The 22,304-nt window shown below is 36.7% G+C and overlaps 1 protein-coding gene and 1 non-coding gene across 4 annotated transcripts in view; both read right to left on the bottom strand.

Annotated features, from left to right (window-relative positions):
* Positions 1 to 22,304, bottom strand: part of CNTN5 (contactin 5) — a 906,057-nt gene that overhangs the window by 454,513 nt on the left and 429,240 nt on the right. The window lies entirely within an intron of this gene.
* Positions 17,227 to 17,330, bottom strand: LOC132535035 (U6 spliceosomal RNA). Its single transcript, XR_009546822.1, has one exon. It is a non-coding gene; the product is annotated as a U6 spliceosomal RNA (small nuclear RNA).

The raw sequence follows: 22,304 nt of genomic DNA, 5'->3' as shown, positions 1-22,304 counted from the left end.
GTCATTAGTAAATGGTATGAATTTATTTGTTGGGGTCCACACAAAGGCAAACATATGTAGTTAAATTATTTAAACCTGGAAAGTTATTTAGGGAATCTTTATGTATATACATGTGAAAACTGCAGTATCTTAAAACCAAAGAATAACAACTATTTCATTTGAAGATCTGATTTTAAGTTGTTCAGTAGTATTCATTTTTCATAGCTGCAATGGTTTCCCTATATTTCATATAGTAGCAAAAATGTGAATTTTATACCAAGTCAGGGAATATATCTCTATAGTTATTCATCACAGACAGTGGCCTAGGTGATAATTTATCCTCTAGTTTTGAAAGTTTGCCCTCTAAAGGCTTCAATACTTCTATAGTTAAGATATTTTGTTAAAGGATATAGAAAGATTTGGTGGCAAAACAGATATATTAATGAGGACATTAGATCTATATAAAGCATACTTTCAAGGATTCTCTAAAAGGATCTGTGAAAGTGTCTAATATATTTAATAATATGTAATATATATATGTATATATGCCATTGCCTTCTTAACAAATAACAAAATAGAAGCTCACATACTTTTTACCAGTGCAGGAACATTTCTAAAATTTTTTAAAAATTTGTTGAATAAATATTACAGTACAGAATATTCTAGAAAATTACTGAGAGATTTGGGGAACACATGTTTTTTTACTAAACTTAAATTTTTTTTTAATTTAAGAAAGGATTAATTAACAAAACCATGGGGTAGGAGGGGTACAATTCCACACAATTCCCACCACCCAATCTCCATATCCCACCCCCCTCCCCCGATAGCTTTCCCATTCTCTATTCCTCTGGGAGCATGGACCCAGGGTTGTTGTGGGTTGCAGAAGGTAGAAGGTCTGGCTTCTGTAATTGCTTCCCTGCTGAACATGGGCGTTGACTGGTGGGTCCATACTCCCAGTCTGCCTCTCTCTTTCCCTAGTAGGGTGGGTCTCTGGGGAAGCGGAGCTCCAGGGCGCATTGGTGGGGTCTTCAGTCCAGGGAAGCATGGCCAGCATCCTGATGACATCTGGAACCTGGTAACTGAAAAGAGAGTTAACATACGAAACCAAACAAATTGTTGAGCAATCATGGACCCAAAGCTTGGAATAGTGGAGAGGAAGTGTTAGGGGGGTACTCACTGCAAACTCTAGTGTACTTCTGCTTTCAGGTATATATTTTGCAGTAGTTTACGCATACGTGTGAACATAAGCTCTCTCTCACAGAAACTGGTGTATATCTAGGTTTTGGGACTTTGTTAGAAAGTGAACCACCTGAGATGGAATTAGAGTATACTCTGAAAGGAAAGGTCTCACCCGAGTAATGAAGCTGAAGGGTTGTCATTCCACACCTGAAGTCTCTGGACACAGTCTGAAGTGAAGCATGTTGAGGTGGCAGTCGTTGTGTAGGTTAGGTTGTGATCGGCAGATGCAATATTATTTGATATGGATTGGGAGAGGCATACGGGAAAGTGGGCCCTATCCAAGGGTTCCAGGACTGGGGGAAGTAGAGGCTCTATAGTGGAGATGTGATATTTAATTTATTTATTCCCTTTTGTTGCCCTTGTTTTATTGTTGTAGTTATTATTGTTGTTGTTATTGATTTTGTTGTTGTTGGATAGGACAGAGAGAAATGGAGAGAGGAGGGGGAGACAGAGATGGGAGAAAAAGACAGACACCTGCAGACCTGCTTCACCACTTGTGAAGTGACTCCCCTGCAGAAGGGGAGCCAGGGGCTCGAACCAGGATCTGTACACTGGTCCTTGTGCTTTGCGCCACCTGAGCTTAACCTACTGTGCTACCACCAGAACTCCCTTTTCTAAACTTTTATTTACTGACAAGACCATAGCATAACAAGGGGAATACAAGTTGCCTGACTTCTGTCACAGTTATATCACACTCAGGCTAATAAAGATTGACTTTGATTTTTCATTTTAATCTAGGCAATTAGCTTTCAGGTAGGAAAAGACAACAAAACCATTATGCTATTTACCCCTTGAAAACCATTTTCTCTGCTTTTCCTATGAAAAGCAGAGAATATATTACTAGATCCAAATTATTCACTTAATAATAGAGTCATTATTTCCTTCACTCAGTATACTTCATTGTCATTTGGAATTCAAGCACATCTAAATGCATGGGTAATTCAGGATTCTTTAATGTTTAATAGTCTTTGAAAGAAATTAATTTAAATACTTGAATAGGTAATGATGTTTTGAAGTTTAAATAATTATTATTTTGTTTTAGGGTCATTTAGAACAATAAGTTAAAAGTGAAAATACCTATGCTTTAAGAAGGGAAAAAAACCTACACACGGTCACTGGCTTTTATCACATAGGATTAATCATTTCTGTCCTTTCGTGCAGCTAAAATCAGTGAGGGATGAAGTTAACTTTTACTTGACCGACAGGTAAAAAAATGAGTTTAAGTTGGCTCTGAATGTACATCACTTAGTTTTCATTTTTAGACAGATCAGTATTTCAGAAGATAACAGAAAGGGGGGATTTACGGCAGGTGCATTACTACTTAGGAACTAATCTCATCCTCATGGCTGTTAACATGAAATATGGATTTTAATAACCCAGGCTCTGTGAGATACACAGTACATGACTACACTTAGAGAATTTCAAACTACCCTGATTACACAAGTTTTTTTTTATTTTAAAAAAATTTTCAGACACTAACATTTGTATAGTTAATGTTATATTTTTACAGTTTTAAAAATAAATAAATAAATATTCTATTGTGTCACGAAGAGACCTCCTTTCCTTGTCATCAATCAGGTCACTTAAATAGAATATAAAGCTCTTTAAAAGACTGAGATATTTTTTAAAACTATAGATAGAAAGATAAATATATTGATCATATAGAGAACACTCTATATGATCTTTTAAAGTATTTATTTCTGACTTGGCATTTCTGTTGCTTTAATTAAAAAATTGGCTGTTCATATTCATCATCTGAGAAATGAGTACTGTAATGGCTGGCAATTCTTTTTTTTTTCCTCTTCCCTCCAGGGTTATCTCTGGGGCTCAGTGCCCTCACCATGAACCTACTACTCCTGGAGGCCATTTTTCCACACATATTTTTTTTATAGGATAGGACAGAGAAAAATTGAGAGGGGAAGGAAAGATAGAAAAGGGAAGACAAAGACAGAACCCTGCAGACCTGCTTCACTGGTTTACCTGCAGCCCCACTGTAGGTGGGGAGCCAGGACTCCAACTGGGATCCTTAAGCAGGTCCTTGCACTTCGTATTTTGTGTTCTTAACTCTGTGCACTACCACCCAGCCCCCATGACTGGAAACTCTTTAAGTTCGGTAAATTCTGGACAAAATATAAACATCTTAGAGAAATAAAGTGACACGTTCTGAGAAAGACTCAGTTACTATTTACAAGGAAAATAGTTTGCTCTTGGGTATAACTTTTGCATTTCATTTCTTCAATTCTTCCTCTGAAGCCAAATGGGTTTTATTTTCAGAAGTAGCATGAATTTCATAGACTAGCATGTGCCTATATTTACAATAGATAATGTACACAGATACAATAAAATACCAGTCTATTACATAGTAGGTATGCAGTAAACATTTTCTGAGTAATTGGGATCTAGTTCTCTCTTTTGTTTTTTGAAAACATACTTAGCATATTGAGAGTCTTTATTGATCAACATTGGAAATTATTATTATATATTATTTTATTATTGCCTTATTATATATTATCTTATATAATACATTATATATGATCTTATAGTCTGCATATTGTCTTTCCCTACCCTTTCAATTATCTCTGTCCTATCAAGTAAAAAAACAAAGAAAAAGAAAAGGAAAAAAATGCCTTATAGCAGCAGTGGGTTCATATATAGGCAGTGAGGTCCAGCAATAATCCTGGTGGCAATCAAAAGAAAATGAGAATAAGAAGGGGAAATAAAAAAAGCTATTTTTCTGATGTAGATTGTATATTATTTGCTAGATAATAACAAGGCTCAGTTTGATCCATTTGCCATTATATGGAAATAATGCTATTCTGAGTTGAGAGTGATGCAGGATTACTCATCAGAGTCACTTTTCGATATGATAGGAAGAAATAAAAATACACCCGATGACACCGCTGTGTATTATACAGCAAACCCTAACAAAGGAACTTTTCAAAGTTAACCCAATCACCAAATAATGTGATGATAACAATAACTATCCATTGTCTTCTTGAACCCTAAGGCAGTAGGAACCTCATATTTCCACTATAGAACCTTAGGGTGGGTCCCACTTTTCTGCATGCTTCTCTCAATTCCTATGAAGTAATATTGCATCTGCCGATCGCAACCTAATCAACACAACGAATGCCACCCCAGCATGCTTCACTTCAGACTGTGTGCAGAGACTTCAGGTGTGGAATGACAACCCTTCAGCTTCATAACTCGGGTGAGACCTTCCCTTTCATAGTATTCTCTAATTCCATTCCAGGTGTTCCACTCCCCAATAAAGTCCCCAAACCTAGATATAGACCAGGTCCCCTGAGATAGAGCATATGTTCACATGTGCACATAAACCAGGGAAAAATATATACCTGAAAGCAGAAGTACACAAAAGTCTGCAGAGAGTACCCCCTCAACACTTCATCTGCACTATTCCAGCCTTTAGGTCCATAATCGTTCAACAATTTGTTTGGCTTTGTATGTTAACTCTCTTTTCAGCCACCAGGTTCCAGATGCCAGCATGATGCCGACCAGAATTCCCTGGACTGACAACCCCACCAATGCGCCCTGGAGCTCCGCTTCCCCAGAGACCCACCCTACTAGGGAAAGAGAGAGGCAGACTGGGAGTATGGACCGATCAGTCAACGTCCATATTCAGCAGGGAAGCAACTACAGAAGCCAGACCTTCTACCTTCTGCAACCCACAACAACCCTGGGTCCATGCTCCCAGAGGGATAGAGAATGGGAAAGCTATCAGGGGAGGGGATGGGATATGGAGATTGGGTGGTGGGAATCGTGTGGAGTTGTACCCCTCCTATCCTATGGTTTTGTTAGTATCTCCTTTCTTAAATAAAAAATAAAAAATAAAAAAAGAAACAAAAATACACCTTGGCTTCTAATTCCACTTCTCAAATCATATCAATTTCCCAATTCTCTAATTTCATATAGTAGTTTTTAAAAGTTTCTGTGGGAATACAAGCACTTTTTCTAGCTGGAATGGCACAGGAACTTTTGCAAATACCGAGGCAAGTAAGAGTGAGTGGAAAGCAGAGTTGTGAGTAGTTTGTCACTGGGAATTGGAAATTGCATGCCTTTGTTTTTATCTTTGTTCACTTACAATGATGTCTTATCAGCTCACTATGGTACCATCTAAGTCCATCAACTTGTTCAGAGTTATTAATTTCCATCCTCTCTCTGCTTGAAACCCTACCTGTGAATAATATCATACATGACCATTTCTAGCAATAAAGACTCAAAGTTGTTTCAATCCAAGGATAGTGAAAGAGGTCCTGTAGAATTACTCATGTGCTTAATGCTTGTATTAAAAGATTAAAAATTGTGGTCTGGGGAGTGATGCAGTGGATGGAGCATTGGATTTTCGACCAGGGGGTCCTAAGTTCTATTTCTGGCAGCATATGTGCTGGAGTGATGTCTGGTTCTTTCTCTCCTCTTACCTCTCTCATTAATAAATAAATAAATTCTTTAAAAAAAAAGAAAAAGATTGCCCATTCTGTAGCGTGTCTTTCTTTTTAAAAAATAAACAAACAAATAAATAAATGATTAAATTACAAAAACGTGTATGTTAAAGCCCTGCCAATGTAGGTACCATACAGAACTGATATAATGTACAATGAAAAATGAGTGAGGCTTTCATCATCAAACAGACTGTATTGTTAATTATAAACTATACATTTTGTTGCGTGGTCACCCTAGGTATATTATTTGAACTCTGTAAGCATTGAATTTCTTAATCTATAAAAGCACGTCTATCTTACACAATTATTTTAGAAATAAATATGAGATTAACTGATAAATGAATTGAACATATTTTATAAAATACGAGCTAAGATAAATATAAACATTAGTCTATAATAAATTGCTCTGTATGTAGAAATATAACTTTAGTGTATTCATACACTCAAAGAAACTTAACAATAGTTGCCCTCTGAATGAGCGTCATTTGCATCATGAATAATTTGTCCTAATTTTGGTCAGAAAACACAAGTAAATTGATTCTTCTGACATTTATTTAGTCTTGTATCAAACCACTTAGTAAATTACATTGTAAAAATCTAAGCTCCAAAAATGCAAACTAGTTGACATTTTAAAGGTTTAAAAAATAAGTCACAAATCTTTAGCTTGAGATTAATATTTTTATTTATAAGAAAAACATTTTGTTACCAAACTAGCATGCTCATTACTCAGAAAGTCAACAAGAGCTGGTTCAAGAAAAGCAGATTTAATCAGGGAAAATCCATAGTTGAAAAACTGGCAGTTTCATGCCTCAAGAGGAATTAAAAAAAAACAACAAACAAACCCTTCTCGGGCAGAGGGTAGATAGCAAAATGGTTATGCAAAGAGACTCTCATGCCTGAGGCTCCAAAGTCCCAGGTTCAGTCCCCTGCACCCATAATAAGCCAGAGTTGAGTAGTGCTCTGGTAAGTAAGTAAATAAATAAATAAATAATAATAAAATCCTTCTCTGAGACTGTGGTTATAAAGGGCAGTGGGCCAGTGGGAGAGAAGAGGTCCTGTCACATGACTGTCTCTAGATGAAAAAGGTTGTGTTAAAATTTGTTTGTCCAAGGTTGAATGTCATACATCAGAAAAAGTAGCAGCAACAAATGCTGGAGAGGTCCTGGGGACAAAGAAACCCTCCTGCACTGCTGGTGGGAATGTAAATTGATCTAACCTCTGTGGAGAACAGTCTGGAGAGCTCTCAGAAGGCTAGAAATGGACCTACCCTATGACTCTGCAATTCCTCTCCTGGGGATAAATCCTAATTAACCAAACACACCCATTCAAAAAGATATGTGTACACATATGTTCATAGCAGCACAATTTGTAATAGCCAAAACCTGGAAGCAACCCAGATGCCCAACAACAGATGAGTGACTGAGCAAGTTGTGGTCTATATACACAATGGAATACTACTCAGCTATTAAAAATGGTGAATTCAAATTCTTTACCCCATCTTGGATGGAACTTGAAAGCATCATCTTAAACGAGATAAATCAGAAACAGAAGGATGAATATGGGATGATCACACTCATAAGCACTAATTGAAAAACAAGATCAGAAGAGAAAACACCAAGGCGAACATGGACTGGAGCTGGCGTACCTGCACCAAAGTAAAAGACACTAGAGTGTGTGTGTGTGTGTGTGTGTGTGTGTGTGTGTGTGTGTGTGTGTGTGTGTGTGGTCAGGTACTGGAATCTGATGGCAGAGGACCTAGTCGGGGGGTTGTATTTTTATGTGGAAAACTGAGAAATGTTATGTATGTACAAACTATTCTGTTTATTGTTGACTATGAAACATTAATCCCCCAATAAAGAAATAAAAAAAAGAAATTTAGGCAAAATATTTTTCTTTTGCCTCCAGAGTTAAAAAAAAAAACTGAAGCACCTTAAGTGTAGCTAAACATTATATTTTAGAGATACACAAGGTTATGAATCCATATTAAAAATAAGATCATATATGACATACAATTTTATTGTAATAATTCAGCCATGTAATTTGTTTATTTCCCTTTTGAAAAAATATTTTATTTATTTATTTATGAGAAAGCTAGAGGAGAGGCAAAAGAATCAGACATCACTCTGCTATATCGCCTTCAACCATAGTTGAGCAGAACCCTGATCTGGCTCCTTCTTTCTGTGCCTTTCTCATTGTATTTCTTTTTCATTAATACATAAACTGTTAAAAATAATACTATTAAAAAATAAATCTCATTCCAAAATGTAAAAGTTACTGGGCCTCTGCAGCTACTTCTAAAATCTCAGTATTAACATCAATGAAATCTGATATGTTAATATTACTTTGGAGGGTAGAGCCTTGAGATGAAAATAGATACGTGTAAAGCATCTCATCTGGTATTTTACATCTACTAGAGATTAAAAATAGCAGCAATATATTTTAGTTAAAATTTCAAAGTGGCACTGTTTTGCTTGAAAAACTGCATCTAGTCCATTATCCACGGATGGGGTCAGAACATTTTTCAATAAAGGCTAGATAGTACTTTTTCTGCTTTTGTGGATCATAAGTTTTCTGTAGCAAGCAACTCAAGTCTGTCCTTCAAGTGAGAAAAAAGCCACAGGCAACACTAAGTGAATGGGTTTCTTTGGCTGTATTCCAATAAAATTTTATTTACCAAATAATGGCAATAAGTTGAATTTAGCCTGCTGGCCATAGTTTGTTAATTCCTGAACTATAAAATCCAAGTCCTTTAGAATGGCTTAAAGAGCCTTATTATGATATAAAGCATGTTTTTATTTTCTTGGCGTCCTCTATTATCATCTGACATTTTACATTCTGGTAATGCTGAACTACTTAAGGTCTCCTGGTACACAAACTTATCATGCTTCATCTGTCTGTCCATGCAATTCCTTATACCTGGATCGACTTTATCTCAGATTAAGTTCTGTGTGTTTTATACATAAAATTTTGAGTTCAGGCATCATCTCACTCAAACAGATCTTGGGGACAAGCAGATATTTATGTGCCTGTCACTTTCAGCAACAAGGATACTGTCATATTCATTTGTATACCTTTAAAACGACCCAAGAAATATTTCTTGAGCTAATCTGAACTTTCATGTTATCAAATACAATCCAGTCTAGAAAACATACTTGTCACAGCTGTTTAAATCAAAACAACAATCTAGTCTAACAAAATCCTATTAACATGTTGACATTTATTTTAAAGAAACGAAATTCTCTTCTTAGCAGCTACTAAATTTCAGCGTGATGTGTGCAGACCCAGCCACATTTGGCTTCCCTCAGTTATCTGTGTGGCACTGCACTTAACTCCATGCTAGAGGCAGATTGTCTCACCTCCAGCAGGCCTTGGTGCCTTTACCTGCCTCGATTTATAATGTTGACCATCCTAGTTCTTCTCATCCTTTACTATCAACCTCAACTTCTTTTAAAACATGTACAAACATCATAAGTTGTGCCATGATTGTTGTGTACTGTTCATATTTGATAAGAAAGATAAACCAAACTCTAAGCTTCATGGTGGAAGGTGGTTTTCTACTTGTTTAGTTAGTTTTCATTCTGATTATGGGAGAGACTCTTAGACAAGATGTCAGGAGACTAGCACATCCTGTTTTCTCGTTTTTATTTTATTTTATTTTATTTTATTTATTTATTCCCTTTGTTGCCCTTGTTGTTTTATTGTTGTAGTTATTATTGTTGTTGTCATTATTGGATAGGACAGAGAGAAATGGAGAGAGGAGGGGAAGACAGAGAGGAGGAGAGAAAGATAGACACCTGCAGACCTGCTTCACTGCCCGTGAAGTGACTCCCCCTTAAGGCGGGGAGCTGGGGGCTCAAACTAGGATCCTTATGCTGGTCCTTGTGCTTTGCACCATGTGGACTTAACCTGCGCTTAACAATTCTTAACAGCGATAGGAAGAATGAAAGATACAGTGAACTGTGGGGGGTGGAGTGGGGTGGGAGGCTTGGAGGTGGCACAGCCAGTTAATCATACACAATAGGAAGCACAGGACCAAGCCTTTGGCTCCCCAACTGTAGGGGGGGTCGCTTCACAAGTGGTGAAACAGGTCTGCAGGAGTCTATCTTTCTCTCTCCCTATATGTCCCTCCCATCTCAATTTCCCTTTGTCCTATCAAAAACAATAAAGGAAAAAAAATTGAAAAATTGGCCACAGAACAGAGGATTCGTAGTGCAGGTATCAAGCCCCAGTGATAACCGAGAAGGGGAAAAAAAAATGCAGTGAACTGAAAAAATCACAGCAGATGTGAACATCTTCAGGAAGACAGATGACAGAGGTTGACATGGAGAGAAAGAACAAAATAAAGTTAGTCACCCCCCAAAAACAAAATAGCAAAAAGAATAAAAAACACTAAAATATATTAAGTATGAGAGTTGTAAGATAACATCTGTTGTTTTTGACGGGCTGGCTTCACGGGCGGGTAACAGACGACTCGGGACTCATGGCTGGGGTGTATGCAGTATCTCTTTATTCATGCAGGATGCGCGCACGCAATCTATACTAAGCTAAGCTAAACTACAAACAATCTTGTCCTTATAAATATACTAGCCCAGTAGGGTGGGAACAGGATGCGATGCAGAGAGGGTGGAGAGAAAAGTGACTGGTGAAAATCAGGGTATGACAAGGAGAGGGGTCGGAGCAGGCAAGAATTCTATCACTGAACCACCAACGCCCTGGAGGGAGGGTGGTGCTTGTTAACAGCGGTTATGTAAATAGAATGAAGTGGTTATGTAAATAGAATAGTGTTAAGCAGGGGGGATTAAACCAAATGAAACAGAAGAGGTTTTTAAAGCATACAAACAAACGTCAATAGAATCAACATCATATTATATGGTTATAAGAAGATAAAGAGAGAGAGAAAGGGGAAGAATTCATATTTGAAAAAGTGCTAGCTAAAAATGTCCCCAAGTTAAAGAAACAGATTGACTCCAAGTTCCAGGTAGTTCACAGAACTCCCAAAAAGTGAATCCTAACTTAAGTTCACTAACACGTATAATAATTAAAATGCCAAAGATCAAAAGTGATGAGAGAATTCTGAAGGCTACCAGAGAAAGGCAGAGAGTCTTATGACTGACTGATTTCTCAACAGAAACCCTAAAGACTGGGATGGACAGAAAGAAAAAATTGAATGAAAAGACTTTCACCCATTAATACTTTATTCTGCTGGGCTATCAATCAGGCTTGAAGAAGGAACAAAGAGTTTTTCAGATAAACAACAGTTAAAGAAATCATTACCATGGGGATGGGCGGAGGCACACCAGGTTAAGCGCAGTACACATAGTATGTATCACAATGACCCATGCAATGATCCTTGTTCAAACCCTGGGTTCCCCACTTGCAGCTGGGTGACTTCACAAGCAGTGAAGCAGGTCTGCAGGTGTATATCTCTCTCTCTCTCCCCCTCCCCTCTCATTTTCTCTCTGTCTTATCCGATAAAAATGGAACAAATGACCATCAGGAGCAGTGGATTTGTAGTGCAGGCACCAAGCTCCAGTGATAACCCTGGATGCATGAAAGAAAGAAAGAAAGAAAGAAAGAAAGAAAGAAAGAAAGAAAGAAAGAAAGAAAGAAAGTAAGAAAGAAAGAAAGAAAGAAAGAAAGAAAGAAAGAAAAGAAAGAAAGAAAGAAAATTATTACCTTTAAGCCAGACCTGTAAGAAATGTTCAAGGGAAAGATATTAAATCAAAATATAGAATGACCTCACACTTAGGGGCTAAGCACACAAAACAAGGGAAACATCCAAAGCCTAAGGATGATTATAGACTCAAATTTCACAACTGAGTTTAACAAAGTTAAACTGAACAGAAATAGTCCAAGAATATTTTTTTCAAGTCACCACCCCCAGAACTGTTCAGCTCTGGCTTATGGTGGTGTGGGGGATTGAACCTGGGACCTGGAAACCTCAGGAATGAGAGTCTGTTGGCCTAACCATTATGCTATCTCCCATGTCTGTCCCAGATTTTTTTTCCAAAATAAATTTCTACTAGGTTTTTATTTTTAATTTTTGTTTCACTATATAGTATGACTATTTTTTAATTTTTCACATTGTTAGAGACTTTGAATTCCAAATAAGAAAGGAATAATTATGGAGAGCATATTACCACCTAAATCCACTGCTAGTTATTAAAGCCAATAAGCAATTTAATAACCAATCAAAATTTCACTTGAATTCGCTCTAAACCTTCTGGAAACACTGAAAATAATTTAGGTATCCAGAGAAATTTTTGAAACTGTATTTCAAAATGCTTCTGACCAAAATGATGGTCAGAATGATGCAAGCTAGACTAGCAATATAACAGGTTATTGCATTAGGGCAGAAACAGCATCTGAGTCTACTTTCACTTTTGTTGAAATACAACGTGCTACAACAAGATATATTAAGACATTAACAAGCAACTAATTATATTTTATGAGGAATGAACATGTAAAAAAAACGCAGAATCCTAAATTCCCTATGACTTGCATCTCTGGTGTTATCAGTTATCTAAATGTATTCACTTTCCCAAAGTTAAGGGAATAAGAAAGAAACCGTGTAGCTAGAGACATGAGAATGAGCACGAAGCTACAGAGCAGGGCTGAGTGAACACTGAAAACTCAGTGCGTGCCTTCTGGTTTTGACCATCAGAAGTATGATGCTTCAAGTTGGCTGTGTAGCAGTCGGACCCTCAACTAAACCAATCATGAGCTGTCCTCGCTCCAATTATTTCTGCTCAGATTCCCACAGAACACACCTCAGAAACCATTGAACTCAATAGTCTAGTATAGTTGGTTTCTATGAAGACCTGTTTCAGATCATTATCTAACTAGATGTCATCACTACTATTCACACAAGAGCTTGTAGCTTATGTACTCATATGTAAGATTTAAATTTTGTGCTTTTTAGAATTTTTTCCACACTCTTATTTGTTATGTGCTATAACTGACCTTCCCACACTAAAATACACTGAAGTATCTAACTCATGGATGTACTTAATAACAAGGTTAGTGTAATGCTACTCCATGTTTTGGAACTATATTAACAAAAATGGGTGCCTTAGAATACACTACTCTTTGTAAGCACAAACCATTTAATAATCACATATAATTTGTTGCATCGTATTCATTTTACTTTCTTGCACATTTTTTTGAAATAGTTTTTTGAGGTAACATAGACTTATAACACTATAAAAATCATCTTGCAAAACGATTTCAATAAGTATGAAATAATAACAGTTAAAGAATTGCAACTTATAGTTCTTGAGCTGCAAACACTGCATCATAATCATCAGTTATCAATCCCCAAGCATTCAATACATCTACTCAATACTCCTCAACCCCCACCCCAACACCTTTGGAGTCAGGACCCTAAAGTTAGGAAGATTTTTGGCTTGCTGAAATGAGAGATAGCATCTTCCAAAGGAAGAGAGAATCTACACATTAGTTCTCTTGATGGTCTATTGACACCAGGGGCTCCTAAGAATATATACTATAGAGTGAACAAAAGAATAAAACTTCATACCAAAGAGTTAAAAAAAAGAGTAATAATCTCCCTGGACTGGGGAGGAGGAAATTAGCCACCTTACATCACTAAGGGGAAACAGTGAGAGATAAAACAGTTTAAAAGGAAGTTTAGGGAGTCTGGACTGCAGTGGGTTAAGCGCAAGGTACCACATAAGGATCCTAGTTCGAGGCCCTGACTCTCCACCTGAGGGAGAGTCACTTCAAAAGCGGTGAAGCCGGTTTGCAAGTGTCTTTCTCTCCCCCTCTGTCTTCCCCTCCCTCACTCCATTTCTCTCTGTCCTATCCAACAATGACGACATCAATAACAACAACAACAATAACTATAACAATAAAACAACAAATGCAACAAAACAGAATAAACAAATAAAAAAGGAAGTTTAAAACAAAAATTCCAAGGAAGTTTTAGATTACAAAACACAATTATATAACTGAAAATTCTGCAGTTGTTTTAAAATGGGTATGTTGCTGGTTTAGAAGACCAAGCTTGGGAACTGAATCAGTTTCATACTCAAATGAAACTAGGCAGGTAGTGACACATCAGATTAAGTGCACATAGTATTATGTGCAAGGATATGCACAATGATGGGGTTAGAGCCCCCACTCCCCACCTGCAGGGGGAACACTTCACAAGTGGTGAAGCAGGTCTGTAGGTACCTCTTTCTCTTTCCCTATCTCCCCCTCCCCTTTTAACTTCTATCTTAAAAGAAAGGAAAAGGAAAAAAAAAAAAGCCACCAGAAGTGGTGGATTCATAGTACACCAAGCCCCAATGACTGGAGGCATAATAATAATAGTATAATAATAAAAACAATAATAATAAAACGAGACCACTACCTCATTTCATAAAAGATCAGAGGCAATGAAATGAATAGAAGAATAAAAGTAAAACAGCAGCATTTGTAAGCTATAACATAGAGAATATATTAGTGATATAAGGAAAAATATCCAAATCATGACACAAAAGTAGTAACAATAAAAAAGGTAAATTTGGCTATAATAAAAATAAATTGTCATCAAACAAGCTATTATAAAGAAATATGAGGAATACAGTCATATATAAATATATGACTACTCAATTGGACTATATTTGTAATACATGAAAACAATAGTGGTTATAAAAAAAATCAAGCAATTATATAACCTAAATATATAACAAAACTTGAAAATCAATAAGACAACCAATTCAAGACAAAATCATTGCTATTAATTTTCTATTTGTATCTCTGTATCAATTTCAGTTTCTACTGCACTCATGTGATACATATATATTCATAGTGTTATTATATGATTTATGAGTCATGGCTATCAGCAATATGTAAATGACTTTTTTGACTGCCTTAGGTTTCTTATCTGTCTGATATTATGATTATTTCCTTATTATTTTCATTTTCCTGATTTTTTTCCATTTGTGCATTTTAAGTATTTTGTAATGATTAGGTTTAAAATGTGTTTCTTTCTTTCTTTTCTTCTCTCTCTTTTTTTTTTTTTTTTTTTGCCTCCAGGGTTATTGCTGGGCTCAGTGCCTGCACTATGAATCCACTGCCCTGGAGGCTATTTTCTCCCCTTTTGTTGCCCTTGTTTTTGTAGCCTTCTTGTTGATGTCATTAGTTGTTGGATAGGACAGAGAGAAATGGAGAGAGGAGGGGAGACACAAAGGGGGAGAGAAAGATAGACACCTGCAGACCTGCTTCACCACCTGTGAAGTGACTCCCCTGCAGGTGGGGAGCCTGGGGCTCGAACCGGGATCCTTGCGCTGGTCCTTGCCCTTCGTGCCACGTGCTTAACCCGCTGCGCTGCCGCCCGACCCCCAAAATGTGTTTCTTATAAACAGAATTAATTTGGATTTTGCATTGAGTCAGACTGAAAATATTTCTTTTTAAAATTGAGTTAAATCTATTCAAATTCATTAAAATAACTGATATTTTTCCACTGTAATATTTGGTATAATTACCAGGTGAGTATCATTTTATTGACTATACATTTCAATGTATTGTGTCTCCTCTCCAAAAACTATATTCTAGAACTTATGAAAATTAGCATGACTTTCCAGGGATGACTTTTGTATGTCATCAAATCTCTATCTTTGTCCCCTTCCTTTATTTGGCACTTTACTATCTGGTATTCGTATTTAGAAGGTATCCTTCCAATCGAAGCTGTTAGCTACACAGCATTTAATTATACCATTCTATTTTGCACACCTTCCCTCACTCCCCTCCTCTGTGTGTCTCTCTCTCTCCTGCTCCCTTTTTCTCTTCCCACCTCCCCTTTCATTTTATAGTGAAATACTTTGTGCTTATCCAGAACACATGAAATTTGCATACTATTCGTTTGTTCATATCTTCAACTTTGTTTTTAGGCTTATTTCTGGAATTAGGCATACTAATGTTTACCAGTAGCTCTTTTGTTAAGGTCTTTCCAGTTATGTTTTGGATGGAATTCATCATATAGTAGTTTTTTCAGAAACAGCCTGTATTTAATTGCTCCTTGCATTTTTCCATGCCTATTTGTCTATATTATGGACACTTGAGGATGAAGAGTTTGCCTAGACATAAAATCCCGGTCATATTTTCCTTTCTTTAGTTTTAAAAGTATTGTGCCTTTGTTTTCTTGCCTTCTATGTCGGTCTTTGGAAGTCTAAAGCCAGTCTGATTTTTTACTACAGAAATAATTATAACCAATTTAACTGACTTTTAAAAAAATTTAAAATTCATTATTGTATAGAGACAGAGAGGAATTGAGAGGGAAGGGGAAGACAGAGAGGGGAAGAGCCAGAGACACCTGCAGCGCTGCTTCACCACTTGTGAAGCTTTCCCTCTGCAGATGGGGACCAGGGGCTTGAACCTGGGTCCTTGTACACTGTAATGTGTGCGATCAATTATGTGTGCCACCACTCGGCTCCAATATAATTGTTTTTACTAGATAATCTAAGGATATGTTTCTTCATCTTTAAAGATTAATAGTTTTACTATGAAACATATTACGGTTAATTGTTTCAGTTCAGTTACACACTGTAACTTGTTAGTATTACAGCTCAAAGATTTTTTTCTTATTTCTAAAGTTTTATTAAATTATAATGTAAATATAAGTAGCTCTGATCATTGTCATCTTTTTGAAAGTGTATGCACATAGACTGAATGAGAGACTGAACAAGGAGTATAAATATAAAACGACCAGAGACAGTAGTCGGAATGGAATACAGACAGAGCTATATATAGCAACTTCTCATGGATGTTTTTAATTTTTAATTTGTTTTTGTTCCATTATGGGCATCTGGTAATTATTATCTTTTATTTTCTTTCTGTAGTTGGTGCCATAAAACATCATATCTCAGACTTCTCTTCAGTAGTGTTGCTCCTACCATTGGACTTTATTCTATATATATCTTCCTCTGTACTTCCTTTTACTATCCTCTCCTTTATCTTTGAATCTTTAAATTCTCTCTCTAGACTGATAGAAACAAATTTCCAAAGAGTCAATCATTTAAAACAAACTCAAATAATTCAGAATGGGCATAAGTAATTGACATATATCAATAATCATCCTAAATGTGAATGGCCTAAATCCACCTTCTCAAAAGATGCCACATTTGCATATCCTAATAGTTATATGTTGCTTCATGGGCACTTGCTCAAAACTGCACACATGAAAAATGTTAATTTCCCTGTAACCACATCACATCAGTAAATTGGGCCAAATTCTTTGTTCTCATGGAGCTAAACACTGAGGAAGGAACTTCAAAAGTAAACTGACTATATGATGGCCATATTTGATAAATGCTAGGAAAGAAATGTGAGATTTGGGTCTAGCCAAAGAAGGCCTCTTAAAGGAAATGAAGACAAACTTAGATTTTTTTTTTCAATCTCAGTTTCATCATTTATTAGCTTTGTGACTCAAGTAATTTATATTACTTTTTCTAAACATAATTTTCCATCTTTAAAATGGGAAGAATAATAGTACTTAACTTATAACTTGAGGATTAAATGAAACATGTAAAACATTTAGACCAGTGGCAGGCATACAGACCACTTCATGAATTTGGGCTTCATCCTTGTGCAGGGGCCATTCTAATCTCCCTTATATCATCTCAATTTTGTATGTGATGCTAAAGCAAGCACAGCTATTGATAACTCAGATTTAAAGACTGTAAAGGATTTAGCTTGGGAAGAGAAGAGAGTGGAGGGGACTTCAAAGGAATACAGGCAAAATGCCTGGGGGCAAATAGATGGTGAGGGGTAAGAGGGAGTGTGCTTAGAAAACAATTTAAGTGCAAAGGCATATTATTTGATTTACATTTGGGGTCTACTCTGGTTTATGTTTTTTTTTTTTTTTTAATTTTATTTATCTTGGGTGGGCCTTTGTGCTAAATGCAAGGGAGATAAGCTGAATACAAAGTTAAATAAAGTAAGTCTTTGGAGTCAGAGTGAGCTAGCTTCAAATTCCACCTAAGCTCCTTACTAACTGAAATCTTGGACAAAATACTTGAAATACAAGTGTTCCTTCCTCCAATATCAAAGTTGCATGCTAAATAAAAATAAATCCTGTAATCCTGACTAGCTTCTCAGAAGTCAGCTCCTAACCTATTTACCTGATGAGAGATGTGAAGCATGCTCTCATTCTCTGGAGAAGAGAAGCAGCCATTTCTCCAAGGCTTGTAGCAGCAGATAGGATTTCAGATGCTGTTGTAAAATGGCTTCCATAAACATGTAAAGAAACTCATTCACTGCTTGCTAGCTACAGTGTTTTTGGGTGTTTATGCTAAACACGAACAGAAGAGATAATTAAAGAAATTAGAACATGGCTTTCTTCCCTCTGAGCAAGGGTCAAGGAAGCATTGAGTGTGGAGCTTCGTAAGGATACCTTTGCCTAATACCTGAGGTAGTTGTGTATCACTTCACTGAACACAGTATAAAACACTTTTATCTTTTATCAAAAAATCTTCAATTTTTTGGTGTTTTAATGTATTAAAATATGAAAAATAACCAGCACACAGAAATTTACATATTTTAGCCTGATAATGAGCTTGCATTTCTGAAGCTGTAGCCAAACATATCATACACATATTTTAAAGATCTAGCACCACTGACGCATGCCAGTGAGTGGCTTCAAGCAGAGTGATTAGCATACATCAAGATCCCAGGGCCACAAGAATGTATATACTGCAGAATTCCTTAATTTATAGCACTTTAAATTATAAGTTTCTCTCTGCAATGATTTGTATTTAAGGCTTTGGTCTGTAGATACATTTCTCACAACGCAAAATGTGAAAACATACTATTTTTTTTAGACAACCACCAAGTTATGAAAAAAAAAAAAAAAAACAACCAAACACAACTCCAGTATTCTGCAAAGTAATGCAGATTCAAAGTCTGTAGTATATACAATTTTTATAGGCAGAAGCTCTTGTCATTTTATTGCAGCCGGCTTTCCACATGTGCCAACACAGCCTGCACTGACTGCTCAGTTTTAGTGGAGGGCCTATGAGATAGAAATGTGTTTCCTGGAGAAATTCCATGACTTGACAAAGTGTATAATACATATTTCTTCATTCATTGTAGTTTTTCAGAACCATGCAGCTTCTAGTTTTTTCCTTCTCTATTGTTCCATTGTAATACCGGATGGTTTGTTTACATGTTCTTTTTTGCATCAATGTATTTATTATTGATTGTAAATTCATGAAACAATCATCTATTAAGTTTGTACCTAATTCTAAGCACTAGTGCTGCAGAGCTGACTAAAACAGAATAGATGTTTCATAAGAATGCATGATCCAGCATGAGAATTAGGTTATTAAGTATGTTATTATAAATCACAATAATGCTAATAGTAAGTAATCACTGTTCATTATAAGCTGGACACTTTGTAAAGAGATTTACATACTTATTATTCCATGCAAAAATCACAATAGCCCTGGGAGACTAAAATGGGAGAAGAGCAGCATTTCAAACACTGGTAGAGCACAGAGATGATTTTCTGAAAATCATTGTTAATAGGTATATCTGTAGAAAGCATTCCATTATTCAGTGTTCTTCTGTCATTTGATCTCAAATGTGCTTGTGTGATAAGAAAACAGATATAATTATTTCCATTTTTCAATAAGCTAAACGTGATATATGCAAATCCAAAGGTAGTATTTACAAGTTACAATTTTGTACCCATGAGCTATGTACCTTCCTCTCTTTCTTCCATTAGTTTGTTAGGACTTCAATCTTTAAAAAATATGTTTGTAGTTATTTGTTACTTTCTTTACTTTATAGTTGATACAGTTGCTTTATTTTTAAACTCTTTCTGACCTTAAGATGACATGGTGATAGCTTTATTCCTCACTTAGACATAGCATCTCTAGTAAAATGCTTTAAATGTCTTCAGAAATCTATAAAGTCCCATCTCCCTAACCTAGAGATAATGTGAAAGTTCTGATGTTGAAAGGTTTGCTTTCTAATAAATGTTTTTCACAGAGTGCACATGTGAAGAATTTACATCTCAGAGTACTTAAGGCATTAAGCCATTTTTATTTCAGTAATTAATTAGTAGGGTGGACAATATAACTCACCAACTAGAGCAAAGGAAACTACAGAGACATCCAACAATTATAGGTCATTTTCAAGGGACTGAGTATCTTGATAGTTGGACAAAACACAGAGTCACAGCTGAGTAGTAATGACAAACCCAACACCCATCTGTATATTACCAGACACTTGTTCTTGGTACTTTAAAGGCTACAGGCTACCACAACTCTGTGCAGTTATTCTTATGATCTGTCTTTCACAAAGGACTGCAGGACTGGTGGTACACATGGAGGCCATCTGGTTCTAGTTACACATGCTACCCATGAAATAGGACTTCCATGTTTTTTCACTTTTTAACTGAGTTTGCCTCTGTTAAGTTCATAAAAATATTTATCATCTCTCTGAGATGAATACCAGTAATTGCCAATAGAAATAGGGCATGCTATCGAGTGAGGTTTTTCCTCTTACTTTATAAGTGCAACTAAAATTATAAGCTGAGGCAAAAGGGCTGTAAGAGTTGCTTTCTGTGCTTAGGAAAGCACTTCTAATTATTGTCAGCCATTACTCCAGAGGGCTTCCTGAGTGACTTGAGTTAAAAAGTGTCCCCATTATAATCAATTTACTGGGGAGCTTGTTTTACTTTGAAAATCTCATGGCTAGGATTTACTATACTGTACTTGGCCTCACCATGATTTATGTCATTTAATGCTATTTGCTAATGACTATATCTAAGATACTGACAGGACAGATGACTCTGATCTATCTAGTCTACAGTTGTCAGTAACTCAGTATTTGAAGAAAAAAAAGTTATTTTTAAAAAATACTTTAACAATTTAAACAGTCAGAATTCAATCAATTTATAAATTTGAGACATTGTTTAGATTAAAGGAATATATGTGTTCAGAACTGAAATAGAGCCAGTTAAATAACTTGAAAAATATCCAATCTATTTTCCCCCTGACTTACTGAATAAATAGTGATTTATAAGGTTGCAAGTTAGTGGTGGGAATGGGCACACAGAAATCTGGTGGCAATGGTGTGGAATTATACCCTTGCTGTCTCATAATTTTGTGAATCAATATTAAATCACTACTAAAAAAATATGTCCCTCACTGTACCACCAGTTCCCTAAAACCACGTCTACTCTACCAGGTTGGTATAAAAAAGGCCAAAATTGGTGACATAATGTAGAGTGAGGCATTTGGGAAGCAGAGGTCACCTTTCTGCTTTGGGGATTCATTTTCCTCACCATGTCTGAGGAAATAGGGGTCAAAACAAGAATACCAAAGAATGGAAAAGCCTTCCAGAAGAAACCAGAATTTCACTTGTTCTCAGGAAGCGAGTGTAGTCAAAGGGTCTGATGATTCTTCCCTGACACCACTGGGAAGGGTAAAAATGAATTAGGAGAGATGACATGGAAAGGTCAGGCTACATATTTCCAGGTATATCCTTCTGGAACTGACAGGACTCAGAGACAAGCTTCCTCACAGAGAGGAGAGCTAGTGAATAAGGCTTTGTTTGGACTGTTCTTAATTGGAGCACATAACTCGGAGTGCAGACTGCAGCTCCTCTCTGGGACAATCTCCTCAGGGAGTTGCTTGAACCCACTGGATAAGTCTTTGGGAGTGCCATTATTACACTACAGTTAGAAATCACCACTGGTGAGCCACAGACAATGCAGTGAAGTAGATCAGCAAGTCAAGCCTGACAGGGAAAGGATGACAGTTCAGGATGGAGATATTTGTCTCTTCCTTTGCTTTCCTCCTGCCCTAATACTGGAAGCACACATAAAAGAGGCAGGAAAAAAAAAAAAAAGAAATAAAAAGGAAAAAACTTGGATGATGTGCAGAGTTTTGATAGATATTTGACAGACAGCAGAAGAGAATTCTGAAATCTGCTGCTGAGATTAAAAAAGAAGAACAAAGAAAAATCTAAATGATTAAAATCAGAAAGAGATTGTTAGAAAAAGAACTAGTAATCAAAGCTGCCCAACTACACCATCCTTTAGGGCCTTGATGATCCTCAAGAAATGGAGTTGTGATAGTATAGCTGGAGAAGGGTTACACGGAAATTAACATTTTTATTTTAATTTAATTAGAGATAGAGAGAGGTGCACACACACATTAGAGCCCTGCTCAGCTCTGGTTCATGGTGGTATCGGGGATTGCACCTGGGCCCTCATAGCCCCAGGAATAAATCTTTGGAGAACTACTGTGCTATTTCCCCAGCCCAGAAATAAATACTTATCATGTACACTTAAATAAAAAAAAAGTCTTCAGGGGGCCAGGCGGTAGCACAGCAGGTTAAGCACATATGGTGTGAAGCGCAAGGACCAGAGCAAGGATCCCAGTTCAAGCCCCAGCTCCCCACCTGCAGAAGGGTCACTTTGCAAGAGGTGAATCAGGTCAGCAGGTGTCTGTCTTTTTCTCCCCCCTCTCTGTCTTTCCCACCTCTCTCGATTTCTGTCCTATCCAACAATAACAACAAGAACAAGAACAAGAGCAACAAAATGGGAAAAATAGCCTCCAGGAGCAGTGGATTCATAGTGTAGGCACCAGGCCCAGCAATAACCGTGGAGGCAAA

The sequence above is a fragment of the Erinaceus europaeus genome, chromosome 20 (genome assembly GCF_950295315.1).
Source record: "Erinaceus europaeus chromosome 20, mEriEur2.1, whole genome shotgun sequence".
Classification (NCBI taxonomy): domain Eukaryota; kingdom Metazoa; phylum Chordata; class Mammalia; order Eulipotyphla; family Erinaceidae; genus Erinaceus; species Erinaceus europaeus.
Note: the sequence above shows the minus strand (reverse complement) of the source record. Positions and strands in the feature narration are given on the sequence as shown.